This window comes from Aulonocara stuartgranti (genome assembly GCF_965226115.1).
Source record: "Aulonocara stuartgranti genome assembly, chromosome: 3".
In the NCBI taxonomy this organism is placed as follows: Eukaryota; Metazoa; Chordata; class Actinopteri; order Cichliformes; family Cichlidae; genus Aulonocara; species Aulonocara stuartgranti.
Genome location: NC_138941.1, coordinates 24157699 through 24172106, shown reverse-complemented (window position 1 = coordinate 24172106; position 14408 = coordinate 24157699). Strand labels below are relative to the sequence as shown.

The following is a 14408-nucleotide window of genomic DNA, read 5'->3' as shown; positions in this document are numbered from 1 at the left end:
ATCATCGGATCCCAATTTCAACTCATCATTAAATTATTACTAATGACCAAGTACCTGCCAAACAGCTAGGGTTATCTTTCTCCTCTAAGTGCTAAATAAACACATGAAATATTTTTCTTTTGGCCAAATTCAGCTTACTACATGCTGACATCTTTTAGTGGCACACCTCCAGCACTTGCTCATTGTAATAACCATGGCTGCTAAGACAACTGTATTGGTTTTTGTTGTATCAGCGTCAGAAAAATTATATAACTCATCATGTTACTTCCCAATCAGGGCAGTAGATGATACTATAGCCTTGTGTAATTAAGTAACAAAATACAAAGTTCAGAATGAGATCACTGGCGAAGAATGCCATAAAATATGAGGGGAAATCTATTTAGGCTAATACATGCAGTCTAGATGGGAACACCTACTGTAAGCCTATATCTGCTGAGTTATTGAGGCCAGTATGACTGTGGAAACAGCCATAAATCTGGACAGTAACTGAAATCAGGACAAGCATTTGTTACACAAGGTAGATGAACAGGAAACTGAAAGCACTGCCCGATGTAAGGCAAAAAGTGCTTTTAGGAGACACAGGGGTCAATGCTGGTTCACATACTTGTGTTAAATATGTATCAGTTCTTTTCAAACTATACATTTCACTAGCTGAGCCCACGTCCTCATTCTAGGTTTGACAGCGTTTTAGTAGGTAAAGGCGAATGCTTTGACATGAATTGAGCTGTGGGACTGGGGAAGGCCTCGAAGGGGACTGGCGACGGCTCCCAGGCCTGGCAGATCCCCATGCACTAAATAGAAATGAGGCACGTAAACAAGAATGAACAGCTTGCAGAACTGGGGGAGCCTATGTAGATGACAACCGGAAAGAACGTGTTTGGGGGCGTGATCCTGCTCCTGAAATTCCGATACATAATCTCCAATGAAAGCCCTGGAATTCCAAATTGGTCTCTTTAAGCATTTTTAAACAGCAAATAATTTCATCAGCTTAAAACTATTCTAACAATATGCCAGAATTATTTGATAACATAGCTATTTGACTTACAAGTATAAAGATTCAAAGGTAAAAGGTTGAGTGCAAAAAGTGTTATTTCTAAAAACAAGTTCCACAAAAAATTACCAAAATGATTATTCTCTGTTTATACTCCGTTAGCCGGCAGTTAAGTCTCGAGACTGTTCTTTTCTTGTAGTAGTAGTTCACACACATTATGGAGGTATTGTCTAGGTTGCCTTCTTGCTGTAGGGTAATCCCATGAGGAAAAAAGTATAGACCAGAGGGAGTTGCATTGCTTGGTGTGGTAGTTCTGTAGTTCTCAACCAGTTATGCCTTTTTTGAACCTTGAAATTGTACATAAAAGAACCATCCTTTCAAATACCTTATAGTCCAGACAATCCCAGTCTAATGAACATAAGAGCTGCAATTTCTTAGTAATACCCAATTTTAGCCTCTTGGAAGTTTCTCATGACTAAGGCAGGATTCATTTATTTTTCTAGTCTTGCTAACCATACACAGCACTTACACTACAAGTCGCACTTTACCTTTTATTTTATTTATTTATTCATACCTTTATTCTGTGCATATAAGCACTTTTTCCACGCAGCCAGACATCTAGCTAATTTAAAATCATCAGTTATTCCAGCATCAATATCTTTGGGCTGTGGAGGAAGCTGAAAATCAACCCACAGGAATATCATAGCAACTCTTCCCAAAAAGGCTTTGTCACCAGGAAATTCAAACCCTTAACCTACACAGCTGAACCTGATACCTGCTAAGTTTAATCACTTTTAAGCTGTGCTTGAAGCTTTTAGCACGTTGGCCTTTTCACACATTGCCAGTTCTCCAGTTTTCCATGTGCTTTTGGCTCTAGGGAATTGGACTGTCAGATCCTTTGGCTTTTATTGCAGTTTCTTTGCAGATTGAACAGTGTTTTAAGTTTAAGTTGTTTTGGCATATTGAAGCTGCATCGTAGTTCATCCGATAGTAGTGGCTGTTGCACCTTGGGGTGCCATTAAGATAGGTTAAGCTAAGCATGTTACTGAGGTCTGAACAGAATATGTGGTTATTTACCAGGCTTGAACTGTAATTATTAGGGTGCCTCACCTTTTTGGCATTAATTTTCCCAACCACTTAACTAATTCAGGGTCACTGGAGGATACACCTTGAATAGATTGCCAGTCTATTACAGGGCAAACACTGAGAGACTAATTTAAAATCATCAGTTACCTTAGTCTCTGGGTTAATATGTGACTGTGAGTGAGGCAGAATACGCAGAGAACCCACATAGGGAAAACATGCAAACTCCAAACAGAAGGACCCTGGTTAGCTGGTGGATTTGAACCAGGAGACTTCTTGCTGTGAGGTGAAACTATTATGACATCCAGTCCAACTAAACCCCATTGTTGCACTGCAATACAGCAAACAAAAGTAAGATATGTCCCCCAATTAAGCACTCAAAGGTCATCTTGTGTCTTGTAAGTTGCTGGTTAGCTGCTTTGATGATTACAGGAATGCACAGTTTTCTGTGTCCTTTAGGGCGAAGCCTACCCCAGTGTACACTGGCCGTAAAAAGGGTAGGAAATCAAGTACAAGTAATTGTGTGGATGCCCTCAAGGGCATCCACACTATTGAGATCCTGTTTCTCTTTATTCTTTATTGTGTGGATGCCTTAATAGGCATCCACACTATTGAGTTCCTGTTTCTCTTTATTCTTTATTATTCCGGGTGTTTCCGTACACTTTTCGCCGTGGATCTACTTCCACAATTTTTGTGCTATTTTCACCGTTCAAACTCTAAACTGTTCTGCTCTTTCTGCTAATGCCGGCTATGACTTTTGGTGTTTCTTACTATTATACTTTTTAAAATATTACACTTTTTTCCTTTAATTTGTCCCATTGAAATGAATGGGAAACTTCCACAATTCTGCTAAAACTTGCTTGTCTTTGAAACTTAACTACTGCCTCATACTTTCACCTAGAAACTCCATTCAAACTTTAAAATGTTCTCAAATGATTTGGCTATTCCTGTATGATTCAGCTTTTTCAGATCTTCTACCGTTTTAATCTTATCCCTCTTTGAGTTTTCAGTTGCAAAATTGTGATTTTTCAGAAAATACATGCGTTGCTATGGTTGCTATGCAATTAACTCAGAGGGGACAGTGAAACTGTTTGAATTTTCTCTTCATGTCCAAACAACTTCTTGCTACTCGCTCAATTTCCACTCAAGCCCCACAAATTATACATCAAAACGTAGGTATTTTTGCTGGCTTTCAGAAAATGTCACTATCATTGTTGTGGGACTCATAGATATTTTGCAAATCTCCTCAGAGTAACACAAAGTCAGAAAACTCTCCATTTAAACTCAATGGAGAGTTTGTTCAAAATCACCGCTGGATTTCTCTAATGAGAGGCATTTTCAAATTGTCATATCTCCTTAACGAAGCGAAGTTAAGACATGAGGCTTGTCCCCGTATATGTTCAGACACTCCTGACGCTCACAATTCAAGAATTTCTTTCTCACCTATTACCGTTCTGAAATGAGTTGGACTTGTTTGAGGGTAGGAAATTTGTCCCTCGCTCAGATTTCATCAGATTTCAATCTCTGGAAATGAACCACTTTTTTCTCTCGTCATATCTTTTTGATGGATTTCCACAGAGCCCTGAAAATTTCCATGACTGTTCACCAAAGCTTGCTGTTTCTTACGGTGAAAGAATGATTTTGATGCTCCATATAGATTTAGAGTTACCAAAGGTTGTTTGAGCGCAAGTCAATGCAGTTTTTGCTTCGCCTCTACTCAGTTACAGTGTATTACAAGTCATATATCTTTAATAATTTATGTTTTATCTCTGAATTATGAAGACCTGAAGATTCCCCCATCTCTTCTGAATAAAACGATGCCTGAATGACCGTTCTAGCCTCTACGGTTAGGAAATTATGGCCATTTGTTCGAGGGGAATCCTGAATGTCAGAAATACACTGAAGAAAACTCACACCTCTCTCTGTGTCTGTGTGTGTAAGGGCTGACTACAGCAGGTGCAGCTAATTTAACTGACCTACATATACCAAGCCCAGACTCTCAACAGCTCCTGTTCCCTTTACTGTCTGTGTATGTGTGTCTGTGTATCAATATTTCTCCTATGTTTAGGTATTACTCCTCAATCATAGTATTTCTGCTAAAGCAAAGTACTTCTACTACATCTTAGTACTTCTGCTAAATCATAGTATTTCTGCCAATTCATAGTATTTTTGCAAAATCATGGTATTTGTGCAAAATCATGGTTTTGGGGCCAAATATTTCTGTTATTTTATAATATATGTGCCAAATCATAGTATTTATCCCAAATTATAGTATTTATGCCAAATTACAGTATTTCTGCTAAAACGCAGAAATAGTACCTTTTAGCAGGAATTTCTACCAAAAGATAGTACTTCTGCTAAATCAGAGTATTTCTGCTAAACCAGAGTATTCCTGCCAAATCATAGTATTTGTACTGAAACATGGTACTTCTGCCCAATCATAGTATTTGTACTAAATCATAGTACTTGTGCCAAATCATAGTATTTATACCCAATCATAGTATTTCTGCTAAATCATAGCATTTGTGCCAAATCATGGTATTTGTGCAAAAACATAGTATGTCTGCAAAACCATAGTATATCTCTTATGTTATAGTATTACTACTAAGGCATAGTATTTCTGCCAAATCATAGTGTGTGTGCCAAATCGCAGTATTTATACCAAATCACAGTATTTGTGGTAAAACATAGTATTTCTGCCATATTGTGGTATTTGTGCAAGAACATTGAACTGTTATGTTATAGTATTACTACTAAGTCATAGTATTTCTGCATTGTTATAGTATTTGTACTAAAACGTAGTATCTCTGCCAAGTCATAGAATTACTGCAATTTCATAGTTTTTTTTAGGAAATCTGTTATGTTATAGTATTACTACTAAGTCATAGTATTTCTGCCAAATCATAGTATTTGTGCCAAAGCATCGTATTTGTATGGAGTCATAGTATTTCTTCTAAATCATAGTATTTCAATCAAATCTCAGTAGTTGTTGTTAAAACGCAGTATTATTGCCAAATCATAGTATTTGTACCCAATCATAGTATTTCTGCTAAATCATAGCATTTGTGCCAAATCATGGTATTTGTGCAAAAACATAGTATGTCTGCAAAACCATAGTATATCTCTTATGTTATAGTATTACTACTAAGGCATAGTATTTCTGCCAAATCATAGTATTTGTACTAAATCATAGTACTTGTGCCAAATCATAGTATTTGTTGAACATCATAGTATTGGAACCAAAACATAGTATTTGTCCCAAAGCATCGTATTTGTATTGAGTAATAGTATTTCTTCAAAATCATAGTATTTCAATCAAATCTCAGTAGTTGTGTTAAAATGCAGTATTATTGCCAAATCATAGTATTTGTACCCAATCATAGTATTTTTGCCAAATCGTGGTATTTGTGCCCAATTAATAATTCTGTTATGTTATAGTATTACTACTAAGTCGTAGAATATCTGTTATGTTATAGTGTATCTGCGGAATATAGTATGTGTGCCAAATCGTAGTATTTACACCAAATCACAGTATTTTTGCTAAAACATAGTATTTCTGCCATATTGTGGTATTTGTGCAAGAACATTGAACTGTTATGTTATAGTATTACTACTAAGTCATAGTATTTCTGCGTTGTTATAGTATTTGTGCTAAAACGTAGTATCTCTGCCAAGTCATAGAATTAATGCAATTTCATAGTTTTTTTTAGGAAATCTGTTATGTTATAGTATTACTACTAAGTCATAGTATTTCTGCCAAATCATAGTATTTGTACTAAATCATAGTACTTGTGCCAAATCATAGTATTTGTTGCACATCATAGTATTGGAACCAAAACATAGTATTTGTCCCAAAGTATCGTATTTGTATGGAGTAATAGTATTTCTTCTAAATCATAGTATTTCAATTAAATCTCAGTAGTTGTGTTAAAATGCAGTATTATTGCCAAATCATAGTATTTGTACCCAATCATAGTATTTTTGCCAAATCGTGGTATTTGTGCCCAAATAATAATTCTGTTATGTTATAGTATTACTACTAAGTTGTAGAATATCTGTTATGTTATAGTGTATCTGCGGAATATAGTATGTGTGCCAAATCATAGTATTTATACCAAATCACAGTATTTGTGCTAAAACATAGTATTTCTGCCATATTGTGGTATTTGTGCAAGAACATTGAACTGTTATGTTATAGTATTACTACTAAGTCATAGTATTTCTGCGTTGTTATAGTATTTGTGCTAAAACGTAGTATCTCTGCCAAGTCATAGAATTACTGCAATTTAATAGTTTTTTTTAGGAAATCTGTTATGTTATAGTATTACTACTCAGTCATAGTATTTCTGCCAAATCATAGTATTTGTGTGAATTTGTATACTGTAATATCACTGTATTATGTAGTGGCTAAGTAGGGGCTGTTTACTAAGTGCATCAGTGTAAATAGGTCATCTCTTGTGTTGGAGTGCCCTCTTGTGGCGCCTTTTGGGTAGTGCCTTAGTAAACGGGAACCCTGTAAAAAGTGGCATCAGACTGATTTGTAGTGGAGGAATTTGTTACCAGTTTTCTTAATCTTTAATCTGTATGCATGTTGTAATGCATACCCTGTTCTTAATCATAGAAACCACACCATATCACCTCTCCACATCCTCCTACTGTATGCCATACCTCCCTGTACCATCCATCTGACCGCAATAAACTCCACCTGTGGTAATCTAATCCCTGGATGTCAGCCTCTCCTTCTGACCGAGGATAGTTATAGTATTTGAGCCAAATCATAGTATTTGTGCTAAAACATAGTATTTCTTCCAAATCATAGTATTTGTGCCAAAGTATAGTATTTCTTCCAAATCATAGTATAACTGCACAATAAAGGTTCTTGAGCCACATCAGTGTTTGTGCCAAATCTTAGTATTTCTTCTAAATCCTAGTAATTCTGCTCAATGATAGAATTTCTGCTATGCTTTAGTACTTTTTTCCTAGATTGTAGTACTTCTGCTAAGTCAAAGTATTTCATGTAAATCATAGTATTTCTACCAAGTCCCAATGTTTCTGCTAAATCATAAATAATGTTTTAGTACAAATTGTATGATTTGGTGGAACTTTCTGTGTTCCAGCACAAATGCTATGATTTGGCAGGAAAAAAATATTATTTAGCATAAATACTAAGTTTTAGCAGAAATGCTATGTTTAAACTTTAAAAAATTCTGCTATTTCTGCTGATGTGTGTTATGACTTTTGACCATTGAAATGAATGGAACACATTATCAATGTGGTCACTGATTTTGCATGATGGGCTGAGCTGTGTTTTACCTCAGTGAGATAAGCATCCGTTCTCAGACTGGGAGGCCTGGGTTCAAATCCAGCTTATGGCAACATTTCTTTCACTTAACAGTTAAACTTTTTTTAAACTCTTTTCAACACAAATTTCTTTTTTTTCACCCCTTTTCAGCAAAATTTTCAGTTTTTTTAACCCCTTTTCAGCACAAATCCAAACTTTTTCAGCTCTTTTTCAGCAAAAACCTCTTTTCAGCAGAATTCTGCTGTCACCTCTTTTCAGCAGAAATTCTGCTGATTGAACTCTTTTCAGCAGAATTTTCACCCCCTTTTTTTTGCCCAAATTCTGCTAGCACAATTGTCAATCTCTCCACCTTTTCTTTGTGAGAAAGTGTTTGGCTCAGTGAGCTAAATAGCTGCCCTTTGACCAGGAGGGCCAGGTTCGAATCCTGCTCAGGGCATCTTTTTTTTGTTTTTTTTTGTTTCAACTTTTTCAGCTTTTTTCAGCAGATATCTTCAGCCGTTAAGGCATCCACACTGCATTTTCGCAGGAAATGCAAATTTTTCTAGTCTTTTCTTCATCTTCAAGTTGCTTCCGTACGTTTTTCGGCGCTTAACTACTCCCTCAGTTTTCAGCCGATTTTCTCAGTTCAAATCTTAAAAAATTCTGCTCTTTCTGCTAATTCCAGCTATGACTTTTGGTGCTCATAACTTCTATACTTTTTGAGATATTGATTTTTCTTTTCAATATTTTTTGAGCTTTTTTGCATATTAACAGTGGCCTCACTGATTTTCCTTGCCGGGTTGAGCTGTGTTTTAGCTCAGTGAGATGAGCATCCGTTCTCGGACTGGGAGGCCGGGGTTCAAATCCCGCTTATGGCAACATTTCTTTCAGTCAACACTTAAACTTTTTTAACTCTTTTCAACACAAATTTAAGCTTTTTCTCCCCTTTTCAGCATATTTTTCAGTTTTTTCACCACTTTTCAGCACAAATACCAGCTTTTTAAACTGTTTTCAGCAAAAACCTCTTTTCAGCAGAATTCTACTCATTTAACTCTTTTCAGCACAAATTCTTCTGATTGAACTCTTTTCAGAAAAGTTTTTCAGTTTTTTCTGCTATTTTCAGCAAAAACCTCTTTTCAGGAGAATTCTGCTCATTCAACTCTTTTCAGTAGAAATTCTGCTGATTAAACTCTTTTCAGTAGAAATTGTGCTGATTGAACTCTTTTCAGCAGAATTTTCATCTCTTTTCAGCAGAAATTCTACTTATTCACCTCTTCTGTAAAATTTTCAGCCTTTCCACCTCTTATCAGCCCAATTCTCCGCAGCTTCTGCTCATTTCAGCACAATTGTCAGTCTCTCCACCTCTTCTTTGTGAGAAAGAGTGTGGCGCAGTGAGATATGTTCCTTCCTTGAGTACCAGAAGGGCCAGGTTCGAATCCTGCTCAGGGCAACTTTCTTTTTTTTTTTTTCAACCTTTTCTGCTTTTTTCAGCAGACATCTTCAGCGTTAAGGCATCCACACAGCATTTTCGCAGGAAATGCAAATTTTTCTAGTTTATTTTAGTTGTAATGGAAATAAAGATAAACATAATGCCTTCTAAATTAGTGATGTGTCGGTCGCGAACGAAATGGCTCTTAGAGCCGGGTCTTTGACGTGAACGACGCAAGTCGGCTCCTTATCGCAAGCCGTGGGTTTTTTTTTTTCCTTTTCTCTCTCTCTTTTTTTTGCACTTCACTCTGCACACAAGCCTTGTGCTTTGCGCTGGGAAGAGGGGGGAGGGGCCGTAGTTACACTCACAGTAGCACAGGAACAGAGCGGGAGGAAGAGAGAGAGAGAAAGAGAGCCAGGGACAACAACGTCACATTAGAAAGGTATAGTAATCATCCACATCCAATAAAGGATTCAGAAAGTTTATTCATGCAGGCCCATATGACAGAGAATATGCATCTTCTTTTTGTTTTCATATTATAATTTATATTTAATTGAGTTGTGGTTTGCAGTGTTTTGTGTTGTTTCACTTTAAATTTGTTTAAAAGGAAAAAGCTGAAAATTTAAATAGTTAAAAGTTGAACTGTGACTAGTTGGTTTTTGTATTATATGATTTATTTATTAGATTTTATGTGGAGTGAATAAATAAAAGTATATTTACAGTGGCCCCTAGAGACAAAGCACGTACAAACTCCAAAACACGTAAAAACTCCAAAATACGTAAAAACTCAAAACAGGTACGAAACACAACAGAAGTGCTCCAGGATGCTAGGCGCAGTGCTGAGCTTTTGTTACCTAGTGGCTACACAAGCCAGCAAGTACCCACGACCAGATTTGGTGTGTGGTAGTAACAGGTAAATGAACATTTTTTTAAAATTATTTGAATATATATGAGTGCTTGTGTATAAATACACAAACAATACACACATGCTTTCAATTGTGTAATTTAAGTGATCTAGGTAGCTCTGTTTTGGAAGTTCAGTTAACTCTAGGAATGTGTTTTGGAGTTTGTACGTGCTTTGTCTCTAGGGGCCACCACATATATTTATATATAAACATATATAAATAAAACCACTTTTGTTTTTACATTAGTAATTCCTTTTGTGCATAATTTTATATTATTGTTAATAATAAATTAATTAAAGCAACAAAACAACCTGAAGAGCCGGTTGGGAGCCGAAAGAGCCGGCTCTCTAAAAAGAGCCGGAAATCCCTATTCTAAATGCATTCACACTCTGAAAGTAGATGAAACATCTCAGAAAGCTTTTTTTTCTAAGATGAAACTACTGTGCAAACACATATACACCCTCTGTCTTTGTCATTATAATTTCCGTCTATTTTCACTCTGTGCTGTCTAACTGGAAACCTGCCAAAGTACAGTCAGAGCAGGCGAATGAATTATATTCCTCTACAAAAAGAGTCATTTTCTCTTGTCTCTTTTCTGCTGCGTAGGAATTTGCCTTTTTTTTCTAAGTATTGGGTGCATCCATTTTTCTGTATGTAGACTCAGACCAACAACACACCAACAAAGTGGTGTTTCTGGGGACGGTAGTTCAGTTTAGTAATGTGGTCCTCATTTCTAGCACAGGATAGGGGAAGATTATGTGATATTTGTACAGTAATTGTCATTTTTAGCTCGGTGCAATCAAAGGCTTCTCTGTTATTTCTGAGAAAAACAGCTCCATTTGAGCTGGAGGAGAGCAGCTCTCTGTCACTCTGACTCTCTTGTGAGAGTTATTCCTGCTGTCCTCACTCTGTGCTGACACTGTGCAGACACACATCTGTGTTTTCTCCAACTTTACTGGATGGAGGGAACCCATTACAGTTTTTGCTCGTTGCTTGAACACTATAAACCCATGCTTAGACTAAAGTAACACAACTTGAAGCTTTTGTTACCATACCTCAAACACATGTACCCATACCTTAAACAAAAGTGCTGCTTTGCACTCTGGTTGCAATTATGCAACACACTTACTCCTTTATGCAACACACATGGTCCTGCATACTACACTCTATTTCATACATAAGACACTTCGTTCAAAAATGAAATTTCAGGGTGCCATTTGGAAAACACATGTATCCAAAATACAAAACACATCGGGTAATTGCAACCACTCAAATATACACCTGAAGGCACTTACTTGCAAAACTGAACACCAATTAGCCAACCACAAACCACTTCAAATTGATTGTGGTTGGAGAACCAGGCCTGGACCAGAGCAGCCCGATGGAAACTGACATTATCCCATATCACCACAAACCTGGGCTGATCTGGTCTGTTCTGTACAACTATATCATGGAGAGCATCTAGAAATGTGAGTATGTGTTGGCTATTGTATGGACCTAGTATTGCATGATGGTGCAGAAGCCCTCGAAGGCATATGGCAGCACAAAATGTGATGTTTCCCCCGCGCTGCCCTGGGACGTGCACAATTGCCCTTTGGCCAATTACATTACGACCCCGTCGTCTTGTTTTGCTCAGGTCGAATCCAGCTTCATCAATGAAAATGTATTCATGAGGCTGTGCAGCTCCATCCATGGCCAAGATTCTCTGGAAAAAAGGGGAACATATCACTGTACTACAGTGCTACACATACAGCACCCTCACCCCATCACACAGGTACCTGTGTAGCTCTCAGAATAGATCCATGTGGTACTGATATGGTACATATTCAGCTGCTACTGGACTTCACCAATACTCTATTGTAAATGTAAGGGACAGTTACACGTACCCGTACATATTCAGCTCGAAGTCCTTTGACCCTGTCACTGTTCCTCTCGAATGGGACTCTGTAGAGCTACTTCATGGTGATGCTGTGTTTACCCAAGATGCGTCTGATGGTGGTGATGCTCACATGGTTTATGCTGTTGAACACTTGCCTGTCTGCAAGTATTTTCCGTTGTAGCTGGTGGAGACAGATGGCATTGTCTGCCCTCACTAGGTCCACAACGGCAAGTTCCTGCTGTTGTGTGAACAGGCGTTGCCGTCCTCCCCCAGAAGGTCTTCGGGTCATTCTGGAGGAATACAACCACATATTGTCATCGGTTTGCTTATTTTTCTTACAGTACTTTACTGTATGTACTGTGTCATCCACTGTACAACACTGTACTTCAATATAAGGAATCAGCCACTTTGGCTGCAAAAGGAGCATTAGCACCCCGTACACTTGATATGGTAATGTGATATACTGTAGAACAGTGCTATGAAACCATCTGAGTAGAGCAGAAGGTATGGAGGTGAAGACATACCTGTTTTCTGGTCGGAATGTTCGTATTACAGATGCCACTGTGAAGCGGCTTAGATGTGGGTGGACTCTCTGCCCAGCTTCCCTCATAGTCAGGCCATGGTTGATGACATGGTCCACCAAAGTTGCTCTTATTTCATCAGAAATATGGGTCCGTGCATGGCCTCTTCGGCCTCCTCCTCCTCTTCCTCCTCCTCCTCTTCCTCTTCCTCTTGCTCTCCCTCCATCCATGCTTGCAAAGTTCTTGAAATGGCTACGCTGAGGGCTTTTTGTAGTTGGCTAATTGTTGTTCAGTTTTGCAAGTAAGTGCCTTCAGGTGTATATTTGAGTGGTTGCAATTACCCGATGTGTTTTGTATTTTGGATACATGTGTTTTCCAAATGGCACCCTGAAATTTCATTTTGTGAACGAAGTGTCTTATGTATGAAATAGAGTGTAGTATGCAGGACCATGTGTGTTGCATAAAGGAGTAAGTGTGTTGCATAATTGCAACTAGGGTGCAAAGCAGCGCTTTTGTTTAAGGTATGGGTACATGTGTTTGAGGTATGGTAACAAAAGCTTCAAGTTGTGTTACTTTAGTCTAAGCTTGGGTTTATAGTGTTCAAGCAACGGGCAAAAACTGTAAAAAAAAACTGATTGTGTGTGTATTTGTGTGTGTGTGTGTGTGTACCTGTGTAAATTTGGTCCCATTATGGGGACCAAAATACCCGTCCCCATGTGCTTGAAAGCATTTTTGAGGCTCAAAATGTCTTTTAGTGTTAGGGTTACAGTTAGTTAATGGTTAGGTTTAGGGATTCGTTTTTTATGGTTAGGGTTAGGGTAAGGGAAAACATTATATCAATGAGATGTCCGCACTAGGATAGCAACACCTGACGTGTGTGTGTTTATGCGTGATACTGTAAATGTTAACTCATAGTTTGCGCTGCTTACAGTGGTGACCTTCTTCTATCCCACAGCAGGCGTCTCAGTCCTTGTTTCATGGGAGAGTGACAGCTGAAGTCATCTCAAAGCTTTTCTGCTTCTGTGGGAAAGAATTAAACTGGAACGTTTTGTGGTCCTGAAGCCTTAAAAGGACAATTTGCTTTTTAAAGTTTAACACACTTGAACATGACTATGTTCATTCCATTTAGCTGACAAATGACAGTGTCGGTTTGTCCCAACCTTCAGTTTAGTACAAGACTGTAAGTTGTCTTTGAAACTTCTTTTGGTACATCCTGTGATCCAAACATTACTGTCAGATGTGTATTACCAACATACTGCCACTCCTAAAATGGAAATTCTACATTTTGATATTGTTGCTGTTGTTATGTGTCAGGTTTACTATGCTGTTAGTTTTACCCTTGAGAGCAGGGCAGACACTAGATTTAGGCAAATCAAATCAAGTGTTCTGCTTGCATTTCTTTTCAACTGATTGCTCAGTTGCTGATTGTTTATGGTTGAAGAAGAATGTCCTATTTCTTTGCCTTTAGAGATCCTTTACAAACTTTCTTGCTTTAGATCGTTATTCACTTGCACTATGAAGCACTGTGTGATCAGTTTTGCAGCCACTGGTAAAGCTCTACAGACTCCACAGTTAATCCTGCTTCTTCTGCCAGCTCTCACATTAATAAACATTAGTGACGTAGTTCCACTGGCGGCTATACATCATTCTGGTATGAGTTATTTATTTTTTCAGAATGCTGCAGGCTCTTTGAACGTTATTTGAGACGTTATATTAATCTAATATGGCCTTCCTGTTCTTGTAAACAGTGGATTATTTTTCTTAACCATGGCAATGATTCTGTCATCACACGCTTTATTTGTCCTGTATGGTCATTCAGACCTCTTGGTGTTGGTGAGTCTGCCAGTTCATTAAATCTTTCTAAGAATATACCAGATTGTTGGTCTGACCACTCTTAAAGTGTTTGTTATCTCTCTGATAGGTTTATTTGCTTTTCTGTTTTTTTTTTTTTCAGCCTAGTAACAGCCTCTCTCACATGCACTTAACTCTCAGTGAAAAGCTATAAAAACATATTAACATTAACTTCAGATGTTACTGTATGTCTGCTTCATTTGTCATGAAAGAAAAAGGAGAGTAAGAAAGTAACCTAAAGATTTCTAAAGGCAACGAAACAGCATATTCTTTAGTCAGATAAATGATTACAACCTAACAGAGCACCCACAAACAAACAGCAACTGAGCAGTCGAGGAAAAAGAAAGCAACTGACTGAAACTGCTTTTCAGTCATTCCAGTAACTTTTGAGTCTCTAAAAAATGTGTTGCTAAACAATTAATATAATACTTTTGTTAAACCCCTTGAACTAAAGCCGAACTAAAGCTG

At 37.7% G+C, this 14408-nt stretch overlaps 1 protein-coding gene across 2 annotated transcripts in view; it reads left to right on the top strand.

Moving 5' to 3' along the window:
* Positions 1 to 14408, top strand: part of pde5ab (phosphodiesterase 5A, cGMP-specific, b) — a 114736-nt gene that overhangs the window by 17837 nt on the left and 82491 nt on the right. The gene's annotated exons all lie outside the window — the stretch shown is intronic.